The sequence below is a fragment of the Heptranchias perlo genome, chromosome 31 (assembly GCF_035084215.1).
Source record: "Heptranchias perlo isolate sHepPer1 chromosome 31, sHepPer1.hap1, whole genome shotgun sequence".
NCBI lineage: Eukaryota > Metazoa > Chordata > Chondrichthyes > Hexanchiformes > Hexanchidae > Heptranchias > Heptranchias perlo.
The window spans coordinates 32,231,507-32,258,932 of NC_090355.1; the positions used below are offsets into that span (position 1 = coordinate 32,231,507).

The window sequence follows — 27,426 nt, forward strand, 5'->3', positions numbered from 1 at the left end:
GTTAAACCTCTCAGGTGGATGTAAAAGATCCCATGGCAGTATTTTGGGGCGGACATATGAGGAGAGGTTGAGTAGATTGGGACTCTACTCATTGGAGTTCAGAAGAATGAGAGGCGATCTTATTGAAACATATAAGATTGTGAAGGGTCTTGATCGGGTGGATGCAGTAAGGATGTTCCCAAAGATGGGTGAAACTAGAACTAGGGGGCATAATCTTAGAATAAGGGGCTGCTCTTTCAAAACTGAGATGAGGAGAAACTTCTTCACTCAGAGGGTGGTAGGTCTGTGGAATTTGCTGCCCCAGGAAGCTGTGGAAGCTACATCATTAGATAAATTTAAAACAGAAATAGACAGTTTCCTAGAAGTAAAGGGAATTAGGGGTTATGGGGAGCGGGCAGGAAATTGGACATGAAGCTGAGTTCGGATTTGTCAATGCCCTGTGGGTGGCGGAGAGGGCCCAGGGGCTATGTGGCCGGGTCCTGCTCCGACTTCTTGTGTTCTTTAGATTGGTGGTTGGGATCAGATCAGCCATGATCTTATTGAATGGCGGAGCAGGCTCGAGGGGCCGATTGGCCTACTCCTGCTCCAATTTCTTATGTTCTTATGTTCTTATGTTTCTTTCTTTCTCAGTGGAGAAGTGCCTACCTGCACCTGGCACCTATTGTACATGGTCTAGGAACTCAACATTTGGGGAAATCACTGGAGGTCCAACACACTGTGGCACTGTACCACCCCCCCCCCCCCCCCACTGCCTTAACAAGTACCCATTTATCTATAGAAATTTCCTACAGAATGTACCATACACCTCGCGTCAGTCAGCAGCTAGTATGCAGCAGTCAGTACCAAATCATTTTAGCTATTGTTTATATTTTGCCAGATAAAAATGCGAACTTTTTACATTATTTGCCTTCTAATTTAAATCATGAAGGAAAATTGTGTTTAGTGTAAATGTGTGAAATTGTGGAAAATCATGGTAGACATCTTTAGGGCTATACTGCATTTACAAATATTACCAAGCTATTCAAAGGTTCTATTCAAAGGTATTTATGTAGGAATCCCACAACATCTTAGTTCCATATCCCTTAATACACTTACCCAACAAAAATCTTGTCAATCAATCTTGAAAATTTCAATTGTCCCAGCATCGACAGCCAACTGGGGGAGAGAGTTCCAGATTTCCACTACCCTTTGTGTGAAAAAATGCTTCCTGATTTCTCCCCTAAATTGTCTAGCTCTAATTTTAAGATTATGCCTCGTTCTGGATTCCCCCACCAGTGGAAATAATTTCTCTGTATCTACCCTATCGAATTCCATTATTATTTTAAATACCTCGATTAGATCACCCCATAACCTTTGAAACTCAAGGGCAATCAAGCTTTTTATGCAACCGGTCCTCATAATTTAACCCTTTAAGCCCTGGTATCATTCTGGTGAACGCAACATTTCCCCAAATGTTGAGCTCCCAATCTCAACCATGTACAGACAGGTGCCAACTGCAGGGTAGGTACTTCTCCACAGTGAAGGAAGGAAAAGTGGAAGACTGGTGACGCTGGATCATGCTAATTATCAAGTAGCCCCCAATATTTACCATTTGATTCACCCCAATGTATTAACACATTTTAGGGGTACTGACGTCTAGCTCATGAAATTAACATATGCCCCAGAACCTCACATCTAGCCATAGAATTAATATCCAATGAAAGCTCTCTTCACATCCTCCTCAGCTACAAATCTCTTCAGGATCTTAATATCTGACATGGCCAATATTGGTGCTGAAAACCTGGCCAATTTCTTGTCCTCCCCCAACGCAGTGTTGAGGTCAATTGTTGTGCCCCTGCTATTGCCCTGGCTGAGACCAGCTAACTCAGCACAGAACGAGGATCAAACCTGAGCTCTCCTTTGTCTGTATAGGTCGGCTACTCGCTGCCTTAAACAGTTGAGCCATTGGGGAATCTCAATCTAAATTTTAATAAAAGTAACATAGAACCAAGGCTAAATCTGGGATTTGGAAAATAAATCAATTGGGGTATTTATCCACTTCAGGTAGGAGTGAAAGCAATAAATTCCTATACTTTATTTCTGTGAGTATGATTTGCTGGTGGGAGAGATGATGACAGTAGCCTTGCCAGGAGAATTTTCCCCCAGCCCACTTCTGGCCCTGAGATTTAATTTTGAATTCCTGGTCATTGTATAGGATTCAGTTCATGCTTCTTTCTTGATCTAAAGATCAGCTGGACAGTGAAGACAATTGATTTGCTTTCCTCTAGACTTAGCTTTTGGTAATTAAACTATTAATTTAGTTAAGTGGAAAAATTATTTCTACTTGGCAAGTGGCAAGCCATGCAAAAATTATTCTAGTTGATTGGCTAGGGCATGAAGATGTCCAAGACCCCAATCTCACTGACCTTCTAAGAAAAGGTAGCTGTGTAAAGGTTACAGGCGACAAAAAGAAAGTATGGATTACAAAAAGGTGTGAGTTTATATCTGTGTACAGAACAAGAGGGAGGGATGATACCTCTACTGAATGATGATAAGGGCTTATATCCTTGTACTGAATGAGAGGGAGGGTTTGTAATTGTACTGAATAAGAATGAGAATTTTTATCTGTTTGCTGAATAAGGAGGAGGGTTTGTAACTACTCAACAAGGGGAAAGTTTTGTATCTGCATTGAATGAGATCCATGCTGAATGATAGGGAAAGCTTGTGACTACTGAACAAAAGAAAGGATTTGTATCTGTGCATCGAATGAGAGCAAGGGTATCTATACTGATCAAGTGTTGAACCTGTGTGTGGAGAGAGTGGGGGTGGGGGGGAAGGTTTTGTGCTTTGAATGAAGGAGAGGATCTTTATCTGAGCTTAGTGAGTCAGAGTGTTTGTATCAGTATTGAACAAGTAGAAAAATTTGTATTTGCTGGATGATGGGAGGGTTTGTGTCTGTATTAAATGAGTATGGGTTTTGTATATTAAAAACAGAAAGTTCTAGAAATGCAGAGAAGATCCATTAGCATCTGAAAGAAAAGGAAAGTTAACATTTTGTGTGGATACACTGGGGCCAACTTTCTAAATATGCACTGGCAGTCAGGAGCTATGCATATTCGAAAATAACAAGCATTCTGCCTGCGATTTCTGTTAATTGTGGACAGAACATTGCAGGCAGTGGACCTGCGATTTGTTGATTTGTGCTGCAGGAAGTCAAGGCTCCCTGCCACTAGCAAATATTCGGAAAAATATTCCTTCAGAATTGGTAATAGAACAGATAGGACAGCCCCTTCATAGGGTTTACCAAAACAAAGAGGGGAGGATAAGGTTAAGAGTATAGGCAGAGTCAGTAAACAGATTTTTACAATGCTACAAAAATGCTGCGTGGTGTATTAAGGTCATCATATTTAGGCAGTGAAAATACAATGAAGGCAATAGGAAGACGAAAGAAGAGTAAAACAGCTCAAGGATAAAAGAGAATGTAATGAAGAATCAGGCAGCATAACCAGAGAGACAGCTGAAGTTGTGTAAGTCATCGTCTGCACTGGAGGGCTGATGAGAAAATAACCTAAATTTTCTGAGTTTGCACTGGTACCACGGAACCCTGCCCATCACAGTAGATATCAGAAAAACATAGGAACAGGGCTAGGTCATTCTGGTCCTCGAGCCAGTTCCGCCATTCAGTTAGATCAAAACTGATCTGTACCTCAACTCCATTTACCCACCTTTGTTCCATATCCCTTGATACCCTTACCCAACAAAAATCTTTCAGTTTCAGTCTTGAAAATTTCAATTGACTAGCATCCACAGCCTTTTGGGGGATCAAGGTCCAGATTTCCACTCCCTCTGTGTGAGAAAGTACTTCCCGATTTCACTCCTTTACCATTTTAAACCTTGATTAGATAAACCCTCAACCTTCTGAACTCAATGGATTACATGCCAAGTTTATGCAACCTAAATTTACTCGGATGATACCAGAACTGAAAGGTTTTACCTATCAGGAAGGATTGAGTAGGCTGACGCTCTTTTCTCTAGAAAAGAAGAGTGAGGGGTGACCTGATAGAGGACTTTAAGATTATGAAAGGGTTTAATAGGGTAGATGTAGAGAAGATGTTTCCACTTGGGGGGAGACCAGAACTAGGGGCCATTAATATAAGATAGTCACTAATAAATCCAATAGGGAATTCAGGAGGAACTTCTTTACCCAGAGATTGGTTAGAATGTGGAACTCGCTATCACAAGGAACAGTTAGGTGACTAGCATAGATGCATTTAAGGGGAAGCCAGATAAACACATGAGGGAGAATGGAATAGAAGGATATGTTGATAGGGTTAGATGAAGTAGGGTGGGTAAACACCGACATGCACCTGTTGAATGAACTATTTCTGTGCTGTACATTCTATGTAATTCTATCTAACCTGTCCTCGTAATTCAACCCTGCGCTGTACCCCTTCCAAGGCTAGTGTATCTCTCCTGAGCTTCGGTGCCCAAAACTGAATCCAGTTCTTCATATGGGGTCTGATCAAGGCACAGTACAAATGAAGCATGACTTCCTCACTTTTGAATTCCAACCCTCTTGAGATTCCAAAGGCTTTTTGATTATTTTTGCACCTGTGCACTAGTACACCTAAATTCCTTTGCTCCTAGTCGATCACCGTTAAGAAACTTTCCGATTTGTCTTTCTGAGATCCAAATTTCCTCACTCTTCCCTACATTGAACTCTGTCTGCCATAGTTTTGCACATTCACTTAGTCGGTCTGTGTCCCTTTGTAACTTCCTACTCCATTCCACGCCCCTTACTATGCCTCTTAACTTAGTATCATCTGAAAATACAATCTGGATATACAATTCTCTATTCCTTCATCCAAGTTATTAATATATATGGTGAAATCCTCAGGCCCCAATACAGATCCTTGGGGAACACCGCTTGTCACATTCCACCAATCAGAGAATATTCTCTTTAACCCTTCTCTCTGTATCCTACCTCCCAACCATTGCCAATCCATGTCACAAGGTTACCTCCAATTCCGTGCGCTCTCATTTTTGCTAATAATTTCTTGTGTGGAACCTTATCAGATGCTTCTGGAAGTCCATATAGACAGCATCCATAGACGGTCCCCTATCCACCATGCTAGTGACCTCCTCAAAAAAATCAGCTACATTAATCAGACATGACCTATCCTTGAGTACTGGTCTCAGTTTTAGTAACAGCAGAAACATCCAAGTCTTGAATAGTGCAGAGCGAATACACAAGGTTGATCACTAGTATCAGATGACTGAATTATAAGAAAAGGCTAGAAAACTCAAACTCTTCAAACTTAAAGGAGGTGAATGACAGAGGACATTCTGTAGTTAGATAAAACACTAAGGAGAATAGAGAAGGTTAATTTACTATTTTATTTTAGCACTATTTTAGGTTAAACCATGACAGTAGGACATGCATACAAACTGGTAAAAGGCAATTTCGGGACTGATGTCAGGAAGCATTTCTTCATAGAAAAAGTAACCAGCAACTGGTTTGGTCTTCCAGTAAGATAATGGAGGCAAAACTCCAGTTAGATAATGGAGGCAAAACTCCAGTCTTGGAGGCAGTTCAGAGAAGAACCACAGGGATGTTATAGTTGTAGTATTCGTTCCAACCAAGCAATACCCTGTTTCTACTGTAAATACTACAGATGCTGGAAGTCTGAAACAAAGATAGAAAATGCTGGAAACACTCTGCAGGTCAGGCAACCCCTGTTGAGAACACACAAGTTAATGTTTCAAGTAAAGAAAGAAGCCTTCCTCAGAACTGGACGATATTACAGACAAACAGCATTACAAAAGAAACAGAACATTGGAAAGGGGAGGGGGAGCACACAGGTGGAAAAGAAATAAAATGACTTGTAAAGTGCTTGGATGCAGAACAGGAGATGGTTAAATGGCAGAATTGATTTGCGCATGAGATAAAAGGAAGCATAATGAGAGAAATTAAATAAATTAAAGACATGTACAAGACACAGAGAGTATGAGAATAACTAAAGGGGGATAGTTAAGTAGAATGGCAAGCTTGAAAAACTAACAAAGTGTCTCAGGAGACTGATGGAAGAAAAAAGCAGGTAGAAACCAAAGGTACAGACCACCCTGCCAGCATGGTATTATGACTGGGGGAGGGGTCCCTACCTTAAGCACAACCTGCTCCCCTCCCTCACCCCTGGAAATACTGGCACATCCATACTATGTTGACAGCACCACTGTCAAGAGAGAAAATGGGAACTATAGTTAAGTTCTGAAGTTGTATAAGTCAATATTATGGCCAGAAGGCAGCTAAGTGCCTAGTAGAAAGACGCGGAGCTGTGCCTCGAGCTTGCCTTAAGCTTCATTGGAAGTTTAGGCGGTGTATGGTCGTTTTGTGTTCTTCACCACCTTTCCCTTGTTCTGTTCCTTTTTAAACCCTGTTCATCTGGAATATTTTCCAGTTCTGATGAAGGGTTCCGTACCCAAAATGTTAACTTGTGTTCTCTAGAAAGATTCTGCCTAATCCACTGAGTGTTTCCAATATTTTCCGTTTTTGTTCCAAGGGTGCCAATGCTGGCAATAAATAAAATTTATTTTGAAATACATCAATTCAAATTCCTTTTAGGGTAATATTTTTTCTGTAAAATAGGGCAACACTTTGAACAAAAAAAAAATTCTTCCAATTTAATACAATCTCTTTGCATCGCTGTAATCACACATGGCATAGTCCCAGGATGATCCTATAATAATAAGATTGACTGTTTCAGCACCATCTGACACCCAAATCTTCAGTTGAATTTGTGGTTGGTTTATTACTGTCAATACAATAGATGTTCAAATTCTCCAGCCACATATACCATTAGTTTAGTAATCTTATTTGGATTGCTAAGTGTGACTAATTTCCGGAGAGAGGTTATATGCTTCGCTGGGTTGGAGAGCATAATTGATGTAGATATAGCCACAAAGAATTAGCTTGTTAACAGAATGCCTAATAATATTGGTGTTGAGATTGTTTAGATACCTTTAGTATTCTTTTATTCAGAGTGGCCAGTGAATAGAGGCATGTTCCAATTTTTGCTTAGACTTAGCAGTTGGAACTAAAGCCTGGATTTTCAACTGGGAATATTACCATCTGATTTTGCAGTTGTTTTATGAGTCTGCCTGCCATTATTCATTTAACAGCCATCTGCCAATGATGGATCACTAATTATGACTGGATATAGTTATTGTAAATACTGTCCACTCCTGATTTTATTCTATCAACAGTGACAAAAGGCACTCCACTGTTCCCCTGTTTCCCAACCACCCAAAACTAGAACAGGCCCCGGCCTCACACCTTTTATTTTAATTGGTTAAAAATTCTCCTACGGACTCAGTAAGGCAGAACTCCGGACTTGTATTTTCATAGCACTATGGTTTTATTGGGTGGCGGGGGTCTGGGGGGAGTTTATTTAACAAAAAGTTGTGTAACCATCCAGTTTTCATTTTGCTACTGGGCTGTATGCTTCTTTCTCCTCTTCACACCAATTAAAAAAGTATTATGATAACTTACTGGCAGTAGTGAAAAATAGTTGTAGTGGGCATTTAGCCTATTATGCTTGCCAACTGCAAACTCTCATCAAAGTGTTATTTCCTGTTCTGTTACACAATTATATTTTTGAATGATAACAACATGTCCTTATAGGGTGAAAGCAGTTATCACAACAGTGCAGATGAGCATACTCTTTATGAACCTTCTAAAATCTGTTATCTGTCTATTCTTTCAGGTGTTATGAAAATAAAAGTACATCATGCAATACTGTGCCAGTCTTGAGTCCTAGCACCACTTGGTATTGCCACAAATCTCATCAGATCTGATCTGAATATTTGCCTCATGCCCTGTTGCATCTAACCTCCACACCTTCACCAAGTACTACTGTATTTGACTCTGATGTTTATCCCATGTCGCCCCGTAATTGAACATGACATTTTATCCGTGTCCTGCTGTATTGGGCCGTTGTGTTTGGTCTCTATCCTACTGCATTTAACCTTCATGCTTGCTGCAAAGTGTACAATATTTGCTCAAAGACACACTACATTTGTCTTCTGCTCCAAATCACATTACATCTGCTCCCAAGCATGTTCTTGGGAGTCCCACGATGCCAGTTTCCATATTTGCACTATGTCCCGCCTTATTTGTACCTTCTAGGGTTGTCAACTCTGGCTGGCTGTTTTCCTGCAGGTTTCATCACATGAGCTCCTCCCTCCAACTGCACCCCCCCCCCCAACACTCTCCTTATTGGTCTCCCAACATGTCCATTCTCATGGTGCCATGCCTTCCTATGGTCAATTGGAAAGCGAACAGACTCTTTAATACCCAATTGGATGATTCTTAACTGTCAGTCAAACACTCTTTTCTTTCCGAACTCCAACATTTTTATAACTAATAAACAAAACTGTAGAAGAATTTTTTTTTAATGTCCCTATGATTTTTCTCCTGGGTTGCTCCCAGCAGTTTCCTGGAGATTAATCTTCAATTTCTGGACACTCCAGGACAATCCTGGATGGTTGGCAACCCTAGTACCTTCCTGTATTTGTTCCATATGACAGCTCCCCGCATCTCTCACATTGAGTTTATTCTGAGTTCAGCTGTATTCAGTTATTATTATGCAGTCCATACCCAGTCAATAGCAAATAGCAAAATCATTAAATAAATAAAAAACATAAAAATGTTAACTATTTATTACATTCCCTGTGGGGTATTTTTTGCTTTCCATTCATCTCAAATCCGTCCAGAAGAACTAAGGCAAATTGAAAACAGAAACATGCCCTAGAACCTACTGTACAGTGTCCATCAAAGGGGAAATTAAACGGAAATTAATAAAAGCTTCAAAATAATAAATGGTAAAGAAATACACAAAAAGATTACTTTGAATGCCTGACCAGAAGACAACCAAGACCAAGAAAAGGACATGAGAGAACAAAGAAAATAAGAGTGCTGACTAAGAACAGACAATCTATTTTTCTTTGTCTTTCTTCAGCTGGACAGTTCTATATCAATCACTTTTAAACATTTTTTTTGTATTCCTTTCTGTAACACCAGCCTGCATTGTAAATATTTTACTCAGCTTAAAATAACAAATTTTCCAAGAAAACCAGCTGGTCCCATTTTATACAGCAGCAAATGTTTGTATGAAGTCACTGTGTGATGATGTATCATCTTGTACATATGTGCTAATAAGTATTAAATGCTTTAAGTAATGAGAGAACATTTTCAAAAAAATTGTTGGGGAACACTCATTAACTTTATGCAAATGCATAAAGTGGAAGAGTTTTAATGCAGGCTGTTCACAGAACTGAGCCAACCCCTAAAAAATTCTTCAAAACCTAGACAAAGCCCTTTTTAAACACCCTTGAGTCTGACAAGATACAGAAGGATTAACTGAACTATTGAATTCTACAGGGAAAAATGTTGAGTGCTATCTCCATATACTTTTCAATAAAAGCGAAAGCTGTTAAATCTCTTCCACCCTGCTAGCAGGTTACATGGATTCTCTTGTGCACTCCAAAAATAAAACTCACCCTAATCAGCTACAGGACGTGTCATGATGCCTCTCCATTAGTATTGAATAACTACAGTAAAAACAATGAATGAATGTGAATTGGCTTCTGAAGGTATCACAGGAACTGACTTGTAAGAATGAATGACTGCAATAAAAGAATTGTAAGAGATTCCAGAAGGGTAGATTTACTGGGCTTAGATACAAATTACAGTATTTGCTCCCAGTGTTTTAAACTGACCAGCCAGCTTTAGTTGTTCTTTTCCTTTCTATTTTTGTAATTTATTAAAAAAAATGCCCTTAGTCCTCCCAGAGATGCGTGTGTATATATCATTCCCTTTAATTTTTACAGAAGTGTAACAATGCCTTAATCCAGCTTGTCCCAATAACCTCTGTGGGTATCCAGAGTGATGCACAGTGTGCTGATTGCTATGGCAATGGAGGAAGGCAGTGGCAACTCCTTGGGTGGTGCAGATTAAAAATGGTAGTTTTTAACAGAAGTTAATTTTACAAATTATTAGTGGTGATACAATATATTTTATATTTGTTCTCAGGACATAGGCGACATTGGCAAAGCATATTTGTTACTCATCCCTAGTTGCCCTGAGAAGGTGGTGATGGGCCTTATCTTTGGTAATGGTGCTGCTACTTTATATTAGTGTTTATATTGCTAGTAAATATGATTTAGACATTCTAGGGGTTGAACCGTGGACCTCGCTGGTCTGCATGTCTGAATGATGGAGTCTCCCGTTGAATCGACAGATGAGTCTCAGTTGTGATGAGTGTGCTCATAGGAGAAGAGTCCGATCCTGGATGCTGAATATGACATTATGCAATGCATTTAGCTTTACCAGATTTTAACCATGGTTCATAAAGGATATTCTGTCATCCATTACCAGGATCCTTTTGAAAAGGAGCAAAGTTGGAATCATATGTGGGAACCATATCAAAAGCAAAATACTGTGGATGCTGGAAATCTGAAATAAAAACAGAAAATGCTGGAAATACTCAGCAGGTCAGGTAGCATCTGTGGAGAAAGAAACAGAGTTAATGTTTCAGATCGATGATCTTTTGTCAGAACTCGAAGAAGTAAAGATTTAACAGTTTTTAAGCAAGTACAGAGCTAGGGAAACGGGAGGGGGGAGGGAAGAACAAAAGGGAACGTCTTAGATAGGGTGGAGGGCAGCATGATTAAATGACAAAAGGAATGATGGTGCAAGGCAAAGGAGGTGGTAATGGGACACGTAAAGACCAAAAGATGGGTCTAGAGGAGCTGTAAATGGCGACAGCAGAACCATTACCAGCACCTACTATCCGAAAAAATGGGAGCAATGGTTATGGCCTGAAGTTATTGAAATCCATGTTGAGTCCATAAGGTTGTAAAGTGCCTAATCGAAAGATGAGGTGCTGTTCCTCAAGCTTCCGTTGAGCTTCATTGGATCAGTGTAGGAGCCTGAGGCAGAGAGGTCAGTGTGGGAGTGGGACGGAGAATTAAAATGGCAAGCGACCGGAAGCTCAAGGTCACGCTTGTGGACTGAACGGAGGTGTTCAGTAAAGCGATCACCCAGTCTGCGTTTAATCTCCAAGTACAGAGACCCCATTGTGAGCATCTGTTCCGATGATGCCACCTTCCACACCAGTGCTTCTAATATGTCTTCTTTTTTCCTCAACCGAGGATTCCCCCTCACAGGGGTTAACAGGGCCCTCGACAGTGTCTGTCCCATTTCCCACATTTCTGCCCTCACCCTTTCCCCTCCCTCCCAGAACTATGATAGGGTCTCCCTTCCACTCCATCAGCCTCCACATTCAACGGATCATCCTCCGCCATTTCTGACACACCTCCAGTGCGATGCCACCACCAAACACCCCTTCCCTCCCCTTTCAGCATTCCGAAGGGACCGTTCCCTCCGCGACACCATGCTCCACTCTTCCATCACCCCCGCTCCCCTTCCCATGGCACCTTCCCGTACATGTGCAGGAGATGCAACATCTGCCCTTTCACCTCCTCCCTACCCAACGTCCAGGGCCCCAAAAGCTCCTTCCAGGTGAAACAGCAATTTACTTGTACTTCCTTCAATTTAGTATACTGTATTCACTGCTCACGATGCGGTATCCTCTACATTGGGGAGACCAAGTGCAGATTGGCTGATCGCTTTGTTGAGTAACTGTTCAGTCCACAGGCGTGACCCTGAGCTTCCGGTCACTTGCCATTTTAATTCACCGTCCAACTCCTACGCTGAACTCTCTGTCCTCAGCCTCCTACACTGTTCCAGTGAAGCTCAATGGAAGCTCAAGGAACAGCACCTCATCTTTCGATTAGGTACTTTACAACCATACAGACTCAACATTGATTTCAATAACTTCAGCCCATACCATTGCTCCCATTTTTTCAGACAGCAGGTGCTAGTAATGGTTCTGCTGTTGCCATTTACAGCTCCCCTAGAGCCATCTTTTGTTTCTTTACTTGTCCCATTACCACCCCCTTTCTCTTGTCATTTAATCACTCCTGCCCTCCACCCTATCACAGACCCTGCCTTTTGTTCTTTCCTCTCCCCTCCCCCCACCCTTTTCCCTTGCTCTGTACTTGCTTAAAAACTGTTAGATCTTTACTTCTTCCATATGTGGGAATCATGTGTTGGTTTGATCCTGACAACGGGTATACTGCTTTAATAATTTAAGAACATCACATTTTAACCAAACTTTATTAGGAACTTCCTGTTATCAAATCCTTTCACAAATGGACCTACCAGCTACTGAACATGTGTGTGCATGCTTAGAGTCATTGACATCACTTTCCTTTTCAATTTAAATTGCTTTTATTCTGTTGAAATTGTGATAAATTACTAATCGAGCCTCTTTTCTGTATAGGCAATGATGAGCCATGTGTCGCAATCAAGACTTGGCTCACATCTATTCTTTTAAATCTGAAATAAAAGCAGAAAATGCTGGAAATACTCAGCAGGTCAGGCAGCATCTGTGAAGAGTGAAACAGAGTTAATGTTTCAGGTCGATGCCCTTTCGTCAGAACTGGAAGGAGTTAGAGATTTAACAGTTTTTAAGCATGTACAGAGCCAGGAATAGGGCGGTGGCTGGGGGAGGGGGGAAAGAAAGAACAGAAGAGAAGGTCTGTGATGGGGTGGAGGGCAGGAATGATTAAATGACAAATGGGGTTGATGGTGCAAGGCAAAAGGCGGTGGTAATGGGACAAGTAAAGAAACACAAGGTGGGTCTAGAGGAGCTATAAATGGCAACAGCAGAACCATTACCAGCACCTGCTGTCGAAAAAATGTGAGCAGTGGTTATGATCTGAAGTTATTGAAGTCAAAGGGTGTAAAGTGCCTAATCAAAAGATGAGATGCTGTTCCTCGAGCTTCCATTGAGCTTCATTCTTTTCTCTTTCGTTCTCCTGCTTGGAGTCTACTGTCAGTCCACATATAGTGCTCTCAGAAGTCTTTCCGTACTTGAGGAGCACTACAGAAATGTAAATTGTTGTTGAATGACCCCTGAGTTTTCATAAGATAAACTTTGTGAAGTTCCGCTCCCTGTAGGAGCTTCCTTAATGGGAGCTTAGATTGGAGAATTGAGCTCAGAGATCAGCCTGCCTGATTCTCCACTACATGCTCCTGTTGAGCGAGACTCCCCAAAGAGAGCGGAATCTAGCAAAATTTACCCATCTATGTCACTTAAACAACCTGCGTAAATTAAACAGCATCATTATAATTTATAGATTTAGGGCGCCTAACAAACAAGCTATCTGCATGTCAGACTGTGGCAGAGATGTAACACCACCATGTTGTTTCCGTGCCAACAAATGTGAGAGAAATTTTTCACTATCTTGAAATAAAAAAATATGACTGGCTTATCACCAATACATTATTTTGCTAGTCAGTATTACACACACTTGTGCATACACACACACACCACAATATTTCTTTCACACACAGAGAATTCTGTTTAGATTACATGTTAATTAAAAAATCAAAAACTGTTAAAATCATAAGATCGGTTAAATTTTTGAAGAACACAGTAGTATATTAACTACAAAAACTGATATATTTTATGCCCTTTCTGTTTTTCTGCCAATAAAATGATGTCATTACACTAATCAAAGTGATTAATAATTCTTTTGGAAATGGGACATTTTCCATTTTTTCAATAAGTGATAGGATCAAGTTTCCCCAAATCATATCAGAATGCAGCAGCTTTGTTTAGTTTGATTATACACAAAAGATTGTGGGAGAAAACTGGAAAATTTTTAGATGCCTTTCAAATTTACCCACAATAATTTGAGTGGAATGATAATCTAAATCTTTTAGTCCTAAAAATTTTAGATTGTGTAATTGTAATAAAATGCACTGTCAGTTGGCTCAGAGGACAACACAGTTTTTAAAAATGAAACAGTAGAATTTACTGCAAGAATGAATGCATTCTATCAAATATTCCATCTGAAATGTAATTAATGCTGTATATCTAATTTAGTTTTTATAGCAATTTCAGGAAATGTTCCTCCTTGGTATAGTGTAGTAAATTTGGAGCACTCGCTTAAAAGGCAAAAAAAAATGGGAAAACTTCTTTCCACGCTCGCAAACAAACCGATATGATGGCCTAATCTTCATGGTAGTTGTGACATTATGATATCATCATGTTGCAGCCTGTGCTCTCATGTATCATGATTCGATGCTGCTCATTTTGTGAAAATAAGTCACAGAGGAGCTAGCTGACTCAACTCAGAAATGCACAGATGGGTACCAATTTTAGCTTGGCAGTACGGAGCACTGGGTCACATGCATATGGGTACGGCACCCATTTTACAGAACTGTTGTGATTTTTTTTCTCTCTGGAGAACTGTAAACTCAGGACTGGAGCTGCAACAAAATCTTGCAAGGGCCACATTTGGCCCGCATACTATACAATGACTACCCCTGCTGTAGACAAATTCCTTACCCACATATTTTACCTCAAAGAGTATGTAGGGTAGCAGATATGTGGAACAGTCTCCCAGCAAAGGCAGTTAATGTCTCTATTAAATGATCTGTAAAACATGAGGAGCTTTTTAGCTGGAAGTGTCAGGTTGAAGCAGGCATTTCTGTTGAGGAACATTTAATGTAGAATACAAGAATAAACTGATACTCTGAAGATTTGGTTAATTTATGCTTGTGGCATAAAGTGGCAGTGAGTTACTTCCAGAACCTTTCTTTGGAAAAGTAAATAGGTTGGGTACAGTACATTATATAGGAGCCCTACATGGTCTGTGGAAGGCTTGATGGGTCAAAAGGCCTTTCCTTGTTCCATGCTTTCTTATGCTCTTATATTTAAATAAAGACAAGTAACTACAGCAGCAGAGAAACTTAAAGCTAGTTTATCATTTCAGTGAGGTTTTGACGAGGTCAATCTTAGTTCATCTGAGCATTTGGGACATAAAAGGGTACCAGTTTGCCTTTGCTTTTAGAGCTAATCAAGTTCCTTTGAATTACTTACAGCTTTGCCAATATCTTAATCAAAATTGCATTTTTACAAATGCATGTATATTACTAAGGACATACAATTACATAACAATTCTTACTCTGTAGGTACGAAGTCCAGGGCATAGATCTGAGAATGAAAAGCAGAATGCTGTCACCTTTGTGTTCAAATCAGGATACTGCTGACAGCACACTGCTGACAATAGCAGCATTATTCAGTTTAACACAAATAATTCTTTTTTTTATATTGTAGACAATGATTGATGCCATGTTTAAAGTAGATTACCGTTGTCCCAAAAAGTTTTGTTTGACATTTGATGAATTTAAAAAGGGGTGTTAACTCAGTAAAAAGCTACGTCATTTAATGATTCAAAATGTATTAATATAGTTGTGATTTTTTTTTTATTCGTTCACGGGATGTGGGCGTCGCTGGCAAGGCCGGCATTTATTGCCCATCCCTAATTGCCCTCGAGAAGGTGGTGGTGAGCCGCCTTCTTGAACCGCTGCAGTCCGTGTGGTGACGGTTCTCCCACAGTGCTGTTAGGAAGGGAGTTCCAGGATTTTGACCCAGCGACAATGAAGGAACGGCGATATATTTCCAAGTCGGGATGGTGTGTGACTTGGAGGGGAACGTGCAGGTGGTGTTGTTCCCATGCGCCTGCTGCCCTTGTCCTTCTAGGTGGTAGAGGTCGCGGGTTTGGGAGGTGCTGTCGAAGAAGCCTTGGCGAGTTGCTGCAGTGCATCCTGTGGATGGTGCACACTGCAGCCACGGTGCGCCGGTGGTGAAGGGAGTGAATGTTTAGGGTGGTGGATGGGGTGCCAATCAAGCGGGCTGCTTTATCTTGGATGGTGTCGAGCTTCTTGAGTGTTGTTGGAGCTGCACTCATCCAGGCAAGTGGAGAGTATTCCATCACACTCCTGACTTGTGCCTTGTAGATGGTGGAAAGGCTTTGGGGAGTCAGGAGGTGAGTCACTCGCCACAGAATACCCAGCCTCTGACCTGCTCTCGTAGCCACAGTATTTATATGGCTGGTCCAGTTAAGTTTCTGGTCAATGGTGACCCCCAGGATGTTGATGGTGGGGGATTCGGCGATGGTAATGCCGTTGAATGTCAAGGGGAAGTGGTTAGACTCTCTCTTGTTGGAGATGGTCATTGCCTGGCACTTATCTGGCGCGAATGTTACTTGCCACTTATCAGCCCAAGCCTGGATGTTGTCCAGGTCTTGCTGCATGCAGGCTCGGACTGCTTCATTATCTGAGGGGTTGCGAATGGAACTGAACACTGTGCAGTCATCAGCAAACATCCCCATTTCTGATCTTATGATGGAGGGAAGGTCATTGATGAAGCAGCTGAAGATGGTTGGGCCTAGGACACTGCCCTGAGGAACTCCTGCAGCAATGCCCTGGGGCTGAGATGATTGCCCTCCAACAACCACTACCATCTTCCTTTGTGCTAGGTATGACTCCAGCCACTGGAGAGTTTTCCCCCTGATTCCCATTGACTTCAATTTTACTAGGGCTCCTTGGTGCCACACTCAGTCAAATGCTGCCTTGATGTCAAGGGCAATCACTCTCACCTCACCTCTGGAATTCAGCTCTTTTGTCCATGTTTGGACCAAGGCTGTAATGAGGTCTGGAGCCGAGTGGTCCTGGCGGAACCCAAACTGAGCATCGGTGAGCAGGTTATTGGTGAGTAAGTGCCGCTTGATAGCACTGTCGACGACACCTTCCATCACTTTGCTGATGATTGAGAGTAGACTGATGGGGCGGTAATTGGCCGGATTGGATTTGTCCTGCTTTTTGTGGACAGGACATACCTGGGCAATTTTCCACATTGTCGGGTGGATGCCAGTGTTGTAGCTGTACTGGAACAGCTTGGCTAGAGGCGCAGCTAGTTCTGGAGCACAAGTCTTCAGCACTACAGCTGGGATGTTGTCAGGGCCCATAGCCTTTGCTGTATCCAGTGCACTCAGCCGTTTCTTGATATCACGTGGAGTGAATCGAATTGGCCGAAGACTGGCTTCCGTGATGGTGGGGATATCGGGAGGAGGCTGAGATGGATTATCCACTCGGCACTTCTGGCTGAAGATGGTTGCAAATGCTTCAGCCTTGTCTTTTGCACTCACGTGCTGGACTCCGCCATCATTAAGAATGGGGATGTTTGCAGAGCCTCCTCCTCCCGTTAGTTGTTTAATTGTCCACCACCATTCACGACTGGATGTGGCAGGACTGCAGAGCTTTGATCTGATCCGTTGGTTGTGGAATCGCTTAGCTCTGTCTATAGCATGTTGCTTCCGCTGTTTAGCATGCATGTAGTCCTGAGTTGTAGCTTCACCAGGTTGGCACCTCATTTTTCGGTACGCCTGGTGCTGCTCCTGGCATGCTCTTCTACACTCCTCATTGAACCAGGGTTGATCCCCTGGCTTGTTGGTAATGGTAGAGTGAGGAATATGCCGGGCCATGAGGTTACAGATTGTGGTGGAATACAATTCTGCTGCTGCTGATGGCCCACAGCGCCTCATGGATGCCCAGTTTTGAGCTGCTAGATCTGTTCTGAATCTATCCCATTTAGCACGGTGGTAGTGCCACACAACACGTTGGATGGTGTCCTCAGTGCGAAGACGGGATTTCATCTCCACGAGGACTGTGCGGTGGTCACTCCTACCAATACTGTCATGGACAGATGCATTTGCGACAGGTAGATTGGTGAGGACGAGGTCAAGTAAGTTTTTCCCTCGTGTTGGTTCGCTCACCACCTGCCGCAGGCCCAGTCTAGCAGCTATGTCCTTCAGGACTCGGCCAGCTCGGTCAGTAGTGGTGCTACCGAGCCACTCTTGGTGATGGACATTGAAGTCCCCCACCCAGAGTACATTTTGTGCCCTTGCTACCCTCAGTGCTTCCTCCAAGTGGTGTTCAACATTCATCATCTGAGGGAGGACGGTAGGTGGTAATCAGCAGGAGGTTTCCTTGCCCATGTTTGACCTGATGCCATGAGATTTCATGGGGTCCAGAGTCAATGTTGAGGACTCCCAGGGCCACTCCCTCCTGACTGTATATCACTGTACCGCCACCTCTGGTGGGTCTGTCCTGCTGGTGGGACAGGACATACCCAGGGATGGTGATGGAAGAGTCTGGGACGTTGGCTGAAAGATATGATTCTGTGAGTATGGCTATGTCAGGCTGTTGCTTGACTAGTCTGTGGGACAGCTCTCCCAATTTTGGCACAAGTCCCCAGATGTTAGTAAGGAGGACCTTGCAGGGTCGACTGGGCTTGGTGTTTTGCCGTTGTGTCCGGTGCCTAGTGGTCCGATGCCGGGTGGTCCGTCCGGTTTTATTCTTATTATGACTTTTCGTAGCGAGATTTTACAACTGAGTGGCTTGCTAGGCCATTTCAGAGGGCAATTAAGAATCAACCACATTGTAACATAAAGTTGAAGGAAAAATGTCTTTAAGTTAGGAGTTGGCCCTGGCATCAATATCATACCATCAACTAATCAGAGAAGAAAATGTGATGAATAAACACACAGGGGGAAAAATTCAATAAGGGTCCGTTTTGGGCGATGGTAACGCGATGCGCTACCACCTCGTGCCCGACGGACCCTGCAGAGGCAGGACGCAAGTTTGGACCCACAGCAGCATTTACCTGCAATCAACGTTCCTTTCCAGGCCTTGCACGTGGAATCAATGCAATTTGCACTTTCCACCACCAGAGGGAGCTCAATCTCTTAAAGGGAGGATGATTCTTCGAAATCTCTTAAAGGTAGCTGGTACGTGTTATTTGCTGAAAATAACAGTCTACTGCCTGCATGGAGTGTGAACAGAAATCAGACATTGCACACGTAAAACACAGATGCAGATCCCATCCCTATGTTTACACACTGATGAGTTATGTTAAAACATTGAATAAAGGTTGCGTACTACTAAATCCCACATCCTCCAATCTGCACACGAGATCTCACCAATCTGCCGATCTGAGTTGGTACCAGGCCTGTGAGAGTGCATGCACCAAGGTTCTCTGCTGATGCACTAGAGACCTTGGGTGCAAGAGGTGGACAGAAGGAGGGACATCCTATATCCGCAGGGGGGGGCGGCGGCAAGAGGCCCTCCAGACATATACTCAAAAGACAGTGGGAGGCAGCGGGGGACGAAGTCAATGCCAGGCGCACAGCATCATGAACATGGATGCAGTGCAGGAAGAAGTTCAGTGCTTTGACATGAGTGGTCAAGGTGAGTGAGGTCAACTGTCAAGTGGCATCTCCTACCAACTGCACCACACACTACATCCCCCATCCCCCACATACCAATAAACTCTTTCCATCAGTCTCAACTCTTCCAATCAGATGCTTCCTCTCACCCTTGCACATTATCACTGTTTCAAGCTGCCCACCCACAGCTCACAGGCCACATGCACTGGCAGCTATTCAACCATGACAGGCATATCACCCAGACACACGTCCCGCTTTCTTACAGGAGAAGGTGGCGCATATCAAAAGGCAGCAAGTGGCAGTGGCATTTAGCCCCTGGAGCCTGTTCCACCATTCAGTGAGATCATGGTGGACCTGTGACCTAACTCCATATACCCATCTTAGCCCCATATCCTTTAATACCCTTGGTTCACAGAAATCTATCAATCTCAGATTTAACATTCACAAGTGAACTAGCATCAACTGCCGTCTGCAGAAAAGCATTCCAAACGTCTCACACCCTTTGTGTGTAGAAGAATTTCCTAACTTCACTCCTGCACGTCCTGGCTCTAAATGTTAGGCTATGTACCCGTGTCCTAGCATTGAAGTCTAAGAGACCTCCAAAAACAGTTACAAATGTCTCAGCAGCCTGAAGCAATAATCCATCCACTAACCTGTAAATCCTGCATGGTCCCTTTAAATAGCGCCGGTGGGAGGGTCCTCCGGGCACTCTAAAACACATTCAGATGGTCAGGGTTAAGACTGTGCTTTGAGTTGAGCGTTAAGTCCCAAAATGGTGTCTATCACTTTAAATCAACGTTGCACACTGATTGAAGCCATTTTCTCCCTACTTTACACGATTCCAACGTTTATTATCTGTGAAAGCACAAACTCCTATACCAAGATGGAGTCTGGCGCACGTCATGCTGGAAACGTGCATGCATATCCAAGATACCATCTTGGATGTCGGAGAGGCCGTGTAGCGCTGAAACAACGGGCGCTACACGGCCCAATTTAGCATCCATTGTGACATCCATTACACCCAGGTCATAACTGCTACAGAAAATGATATAGGTTCTGTGTTGATTCATAACTGTTTGGTGAGATGTGTAAAAATAGAAATATTTTTAGATTTTATTTTGGTTTCTGAACACTCACTATTTTTTTACCCCTGTACTCTTTGTAACTGTATCTGTTCCTTGCTTTTGGTGTCCTTTAATGGTGTAGTTTTATCACAGGTGCTGTACTTTAGCTGTCTGTTCTCTATGCTATACTTTAACATCTGCTCATTGCTGCTGCTGTCATTTATTTAACTGCATATGTGTATATTGCAGTCACTGTCCTAAAGAAATATGTGTATCATGTTTCTATTTATGAAAGTTGGATTCAAGCTGGTATATAATTCTTATGAAAGATCTGAATTAGTAATGTCTTTTCAGCAGTTCTCACGGTGTGATATGATTATTTTTTTCTGGCACTTGGTGTTGTCCCCTCTGTTGTTCAGTAAGTGTCCTATGATAGTTGGTTTGCAGTGTTGATTTTCACATACAATTCTGTCAGGTTATTTAAACAAAGCAGATAAGAGCTGTGGATCCAGGGGGTGAAAATCCACAATAATGGCTTCAATTCATGCTTGATTATGTCTTCAAAAGGTGTTAAACTAAAAATAAGTGTCACTGTTCAAAAAGCAATTAGCTGGTTCTTCTGTGAGACTATAAAAACACTAGAAATAAAACAGACCTCTTTCCCATGGTCTATCTCTCATAGTCTGCTTATACTTACAAAACCATAGATAGTGTATTATGTTTAGGTCAGGATGATCTGAACTGAATGCAGTCCGCCAAGGTTTCTGGTTGAGGCTGTTTAGTTCGTTTCAAGCACAGGGAGATAGGCTTGCTATGAAAATGTCTGGGAATCCAATTCTGTTCTTTAGTTTGCAACAGTATTTTTGTATTCCTAAACCCGAACCTTGCACTTGTGTCTGTTCATCAGACAATCAGTTTGTATGGTGCAATTTTAGGTATTGTTTAGGGACACACCTATATAAGAACATAAGAACATAAGAAATTGGAGCAGGAGTAGGCCAATCGGCCCCTCGAGCCTGCTCCGCCATTCAATAAGATCATGGCTGATCTGATCCCAACCACAAATCTAAAGAACACAAGAAGTCGGAGCAGGACCCGGCCACATAGCCCCTGGGCCCTCTCCGCCACCCACAGGGCATTGACCGATCCGAACTCAGCTTCATGTCCAATTTCCTGCCCGCTCCCCATAACCCCTAATTCCCTTTACTTCTAGGAAACTGTCTATTTCTGTTTTAAATTTATCTAATGATGTAGCTTCCACAGCTTCCTGGGGCAGCAAATTCCACAGACCTACCACCCTCTGAGTGAAGAAGTTTCTCCTCATCTCAGTTTTGAAAGAGCAGCCCCTTATTCTAAGATAATGCCCCCTAGTTCTAGTTTCACCCATCTTTGGGAACATCCTTACTGCATCCACCCGATCAAGACCCTTCACAATCTTATATGTTTCAATAAGATCGCCTCTCATTCTTCTGAACTCCAATGAGTAGAGTCCCAATCTACTCAACCTCTCCTCATATGTCCGCCCCCTCATCCCCGGGATTAACCGAGTGAACCTTCTTTGTACTGCCTCGAGAGCAAGTATGTCTTTTCTTAAGTATGGAGACCAAAACTGTATGCAGTATTCCAGGTGCGGTCTCACCAATACCTTATATAACTGCAGCAATACCTCCTTGTTTTTATATTCTATCCCCCTAGCAATAAAAGCCAACATTCCGTTGGCTTTCTTGATCACCTGCTGCACCTGCATACCAACTTTTTGATTTTCTTGCACTAGGACCCCCAGATCCCTTTGTACTGCAGTACTTTCCAGTCTCTCGCCATTAAGAAAATAACTTGCTCTCTGATTTTTCCTGCCAAAGTGCATAACCTCACATTTTCCAATATTATATTGCATCTGCCAAATCTCCGCCCACTCACCCAGCCTGTCTATATCCCCTTGCAGGTTTTTTATGTCCTCCTCACTCTCTACTTTCCCTCCCATCTTTGTATCATCTGCAAATTTTGATATGTTGCACTCGGTCCCCTCCTCCAAATCGTTAATATAGATTGTAAAGAGTTGGGGACCCAGCACCGACCCCTGTGGAACACCACTGGTTACTGGTTGCCAGTCCGAAAATGAACCATTTATCCCAACTCTCTGCTTCCTGTTTGATAACCAATCCTCCACCCATGCCAGAATATTACCCCCAATCCCGTGATTTTTTATCTTAAGTAATAATCTTTTATGTGGCACCTTGTCGAATGCCTTCTGGAAGTCTAAATACACTACGTCCACTGGTTCCCCTTTATCCACCCTATACGTTATATCCTCGAAGAACTCAAGCAAATTTGTCAGACATGACTTCCCCTTCATAAAGCCATGCTGACTTTGTCCTATTAAATTATGCTTATCTAAATGTTCCGTTACTGTCTCCTTAATAATAGACTCCAAAATTTTACCCACCACAGATGTTAAGCTAACTGGCCTATAATTTCCAGCCTTCTGCCTACTACCCTTTTTAAATAACGGTGTTACATTAGCAGTTTTCCAATCTGCCGGGACCTCTCCTGAGTCCAGGGAATTTTGGAAAACTATCACCAAAGCATCCACAATCCCTACTGCCACTTCCCTCAAGACCCTAGGATGGAAGCCATCAGGTCCAGGGGATTTATCCGCCTTGAGTCCCATTATTTTACTGAGTACCATCTCTTGAGTGATTTTAATCGTATTTAGCTCCTCCCCCCCGAGAGTCCCCTGTTTGTCCAGTGTTGGGATATTCTTAGTGTCCTCTACTGTAAAGACTGAAACAAAATATTTGTTCAGCATTTTTGCCATCTCCATGTTTCCCACCATTAATTTCCCGGTCTCATCCTCTAAGGGACCTATGTTTGCCTTAGCCACCCTTTTTCTTTTTATATAACTATAGAAACTCTTGCTATCTGTTTTTATATTTTTTGCTAATTTCTTTTCATAATCTAACTTCCCTTTCTTAATCAATCCTTTAGTTACTTTTTGCTGTCTTTTGAAGAATTCACAATCTTCTATCTTCCCACTAAGTTTGGCTACCTTATATGTCCTTGTTTTTAGTCGGATACTATCCTTGATTTCTTTACTTAGCCACGGGCGGCTGTCATTTCTTTTACACCCTTTTTTCCTCAGTGGAATATATTTATTTTGAAAGTTGTAAAATAACTCCCTAAATAAACACCACTGCTCATGTACCGTCTTACCCTTTAATCTATTTTCCCAGTCCACTTTAATCAATTCCGCTCTCATACCATCATAGTCTCCTTTATTCAAGCTCAGTACGCTTGTTTGAGAATCAACCTTCTCACCCTCTAATTGGATATGGAATTCAACCATGTTGTGGTCGCTCGTTCCAAGGGGATCCTTAACTAGGACATTATTAATTAATCCTGACTCATTACACAGGACCAGGTCCAAGGTTGCCTGCCCCCTTGTAGGATCAGTTACATACTGCTCAAGAAATCCATCCCTGATGCACTCAATGAACTCGTCCTCAAGGCTGCTCTGCCCAATTTGATTTGTCCAGTTAATATGATAATTAAAATCCCCCATAATTATGGCTGTTCCCTTATTACATGCCCCGACTATCTCCTGATTAATACTTCTTCCAGCAGAGTTGCAACTATTAGGAGGCCTATATACTACGCCCACTAATGTTTTTTTTCCCTTATTATTCCTTATCTCCACCCAAACTGTTTCATTATCTTGATGCTTTGTCCCAATATCATTTCTCTGTATTACAGTGATTCCTTCCATTATTAACATAGCCACCCCACCTCCCCTTCCTTCCTGCCTGTCCTTCCTGATTGTTAAATACCCTGGCATATTTAATTCCCAGTCGTTGTCACCCTGCAGCCATATTTCTGTAATGGCCACAAGATCATACCCATACGTAGTTATTTGTGCCGTTAACTCGTCCATTTTATTACGAATGCTACGTGCATTCAGATAAAGAACTTTCAAATCCGTTTTGTGACGCTTAGTTCCTGCTTTTTCCTTTTTTAACACTTTACCTATTACTCCATACCTTCTGTCCCTTCCTGTTACGCTTTCCTCTCTCTCCCTGCTCAGGTTCCCAACCCCCTGCCACTTTAGTTTAAACCCTCCCCAACAGCACTAGCTGTTGGGGAAATACATGTGGCTGATTGTGCAAATTTGTGCAGTGAGCTTTGCTTGCTGGCCATGCATAATGGGAAATTACCCACGTACTATCATCAATTTTCTTTCCACCAGCTGTGCAAACTTGGAAATTTGGCCCTCTAAACTTTAAATTTATTCAAATTGGGCAAATTCTATTTCCAGTAGCTTTTCGCTCCTTTGCTGAACTCCCCATCCTACATAGCACCTATGACAGAGTGGGCGAGTGAGCAACCTGCTGCAGAACTTCTGCCAATTTTGTTCTTGATCAACAGTTGGAAAGTGCTGAAGGGAACCTGGGGATGACTATACTTTTGATTTTTTTTCTCCTTTCCTGAAGGAAAAAAATCTGCCTCCGCTCAGTACCTCCCCATGGTGGTGTGACTGACATCAGAAAATCAGAGGGTTGCAGGCAGAAGCCCACATGCACCACATCAACTATCCCATATGGGACAAATTCCAAAAACTATTCAAATATAGATCCAATCTGGTTTCTAAAATGTTTTTTACCATGTTTCTGTTGTGATATCCATACCTGAAAGGGTTAGCCCTAGAGCCAAATCTCAGATAGTTAGATATCTGAAACAAAAAGAGAAGCAAATCGAATGTTGGGATACATCACCAGTGTAGTGCATTATAAGTCTACAGAAGTTATGCTGAGACTTCACAATGCAATGGTCAGACCACACTTAGATCACTGCGCCTCTTGCTCACAGCACTTCAAAAGGGACACGCATGCTTTAGAAAGGGTACCTGGAATTTCCTCGGAGCTACTGCTCTCACTTTGCCACCATAACTTCAACTGAAGTACCGCAGAGACCCGGTTTACATGTGTAAGTGCGTTCTGCTGCTGTTGTGATTACGTTATGGCTGCTGAGCAGGAATAGCTCTGAGGAAATTCCGGCTATATGAAGGTATTGCTTCACTTGCATATGACTTTATCATATTACTTTATAATGATGAAAATAATATGCAGCTCTTCTGCCTTTTCTCCCTCCCTAGTGATGGCAACTTTAAGTTGTAGGAAGAGGGGGGCAAATCAGCTTCTTCATTGCATGTCACAGTTTTCCTAGAAACATTTTTGCTGCAAACTGCTGTTGTAATTCACAACAGGAAAATTCAATTTCCATCAGTAGGCTGCAGACTCACTGCTCACCTTCTATGTTAATGATGAAAACAGAAAGTAATTCCTGCATTAGCCTTTTATTTTTAGCCTATTTGTTACAAGCCTATTTCTTTACTCTTTAAACTGTGGAATGTTTTACAAATATACGCAGCAAATCTTGGCTTTCAATTTCTTTAAGCCTTTAATAATCTGGACACACCTAACACATGTGTATTGTTGTTTACTATTATACAGAAATGCCATAAACCATCATGATTGTGTTCTGTGATATTGGCCATTCTGACTACATAGAATATTCTTTGAAAATTATGGAAAAACATTTCTGAGGGTTGATCCAGTAGCATAGTGATTGCCCACTGTGTAGTAAATCTGACTGGGATTTCTTTGTGTAGTGAGTTACTGATTTCAGTTGGACTATATTCAAAGCTGTTTCTCCTTCATTGTCAGTGTTGTCTCTGAAAGGTCAATATAAACAAACAGGAAGGGAAACATTCTCAAACCCTGCAGGAGTTTGCAGTGCTGAACAGTCACTACTGTTGGAATCTTTTTCCATCTCTGCTCAACATTTGTCGAGAGGGGATAATATTGTAGTTGCTCCATGGTCCACTTTCACGAGCGTATGATACATCCAGAAGTGAACTGGAAAATCTTTCCAATTTTACATCTATTTGCATTTGTGCAAAGTCAAGCACCAAGAGGTAGGTCAGCGTGGAAGCTGGCTGGATAGTTTGTACTTTTTATAGAAGTAAATGTTCCTTTACACCTTTCCTTTGTCTTGATTCTCAGAATTCTTTTGAACCCCATAATGTTAATGAAACAACCTGGAGTTAAGCTATAGGGGGGAATTCTAACTCTATCCACTTGTTGGGAACAGACCGGGTGAGCAATTAAAATGGAACGGCTTCATTTCCTGCTCTGTTCCCACTGATTTCTGACTTCAACACTACTGGTTTTGGCAGCTGATGAGGCGCCCACTGGACTCAGGCGGAAGCCTCATGCATAAATGCTAATCAGGGTTCTGTGACGTCAATAGCATTAGCAAGGCCTCAATTTTGGCTTGCTGTTACTAGTACCAACTTGCTGTTTGGGGGATCATCGTCTCATTTAAGTCTTTATGAAAGGAATATGAAAATTAAATTCATTTTAGTTTCAATCACTCCTCCATGTAACTTTACTTTGGCTCTGTAAAGGTTAATGCACCATCCATTTGAGCCTTTCGGTTTCTGTGAAAACCACATTACTACTTGCATTTGTTTCAGTTTGAAAGATTAGTAAAAAAAAGGTGTCAACCTTGGCTTAGTGGTAGCACTTTTGCCTGTGAGCCAGAAGGTCATGGGTTCAAGCCTCTTTCCAAAGACTTCAGAATCTAGGCTGACACTTCAGTGTAATACTGAAGGATTGCTGCAATGTTGGAGGTGCCATCTTTTGGATGATGTGTTAAACCGAAACCCCAGCCTGCACTATTTGAAGAAGAGCAGTGGAGTTCTCCCAGTGTGCTAGCTAACATTTATCCCTCAGTCAACACCACCAAAACAAGATATTTGGTCATTTATCTCATTGATGTTTATGGAATTGGCAGTGGCAGAAAGCAAAGGGTAATGGTCGACGGGTGTTTTTGTGACCGGAAGGCTGTTTCCAGTGGGGTTTGCAGGGCTCAGTACTAGGTCCCTTGCTTTTTGCGATATATATTAATGATTTGGACTTAAATGTAGGAGGCATGATTAAGAAGTTTGCAGATGATACAAAAATTAGCCGTGTGGTTGATAGTGAGGAGGAAAGCTGTAGACTGCAGGAAGATATCAATAGACTGGTCAGGTGGGCAGAAAAGTAGCAAATGGAATTCAATCCGGAGAAGTGTGAGGTAATGTATTTGGGGAGGGCCAACAAGGCAAGGGAGTACACAATAAATG

General features: G+C 42.2%; 1 protein-coding gene and 1 long non-coding RNA gene across 5 annotated transcripts in view; one reads left to right on the forward strand and one right to left on the reverse strand.

Annotated features, from left to right (window-relative positions):
* LOC137300667 (uncharacterized) overlaps positions 1–25,241 on the reverse strand; it is a 76,627-nt gene extending 51,386 nt beyond the window's left edge. The window contains exons 1-4 of one of the 3 annotated variants that reach the window (XR_010958145.1): positions 25,144–25,241; positions 19,836–19,892; positions 18,621–18,779; positions 15,079–15,107 (exon numbers count right to left, since the gene is read on the reverse strand). This is a non-coding gene — a long non-coding RNA (uncharacterized lncRNA). The remainder of the gene's footprint in view (positions 1–15,078; positions 15,108–18,620; positions 18,780–19,835; positions 19,893–25,143) is intronic. The other 2 variants (XR_010958146.1, XR_010958147.1) reach the window with 2 other exon arrangements.
* Positions 1–27,426, forward strand: part of col27a1b (collagen, type XXVII, alpha 1b) — a 524,608-nt gene that overhangs the window by 3,589 nt on the left and 493,593 nt on the right. The window lies entirely within an intron of this gene.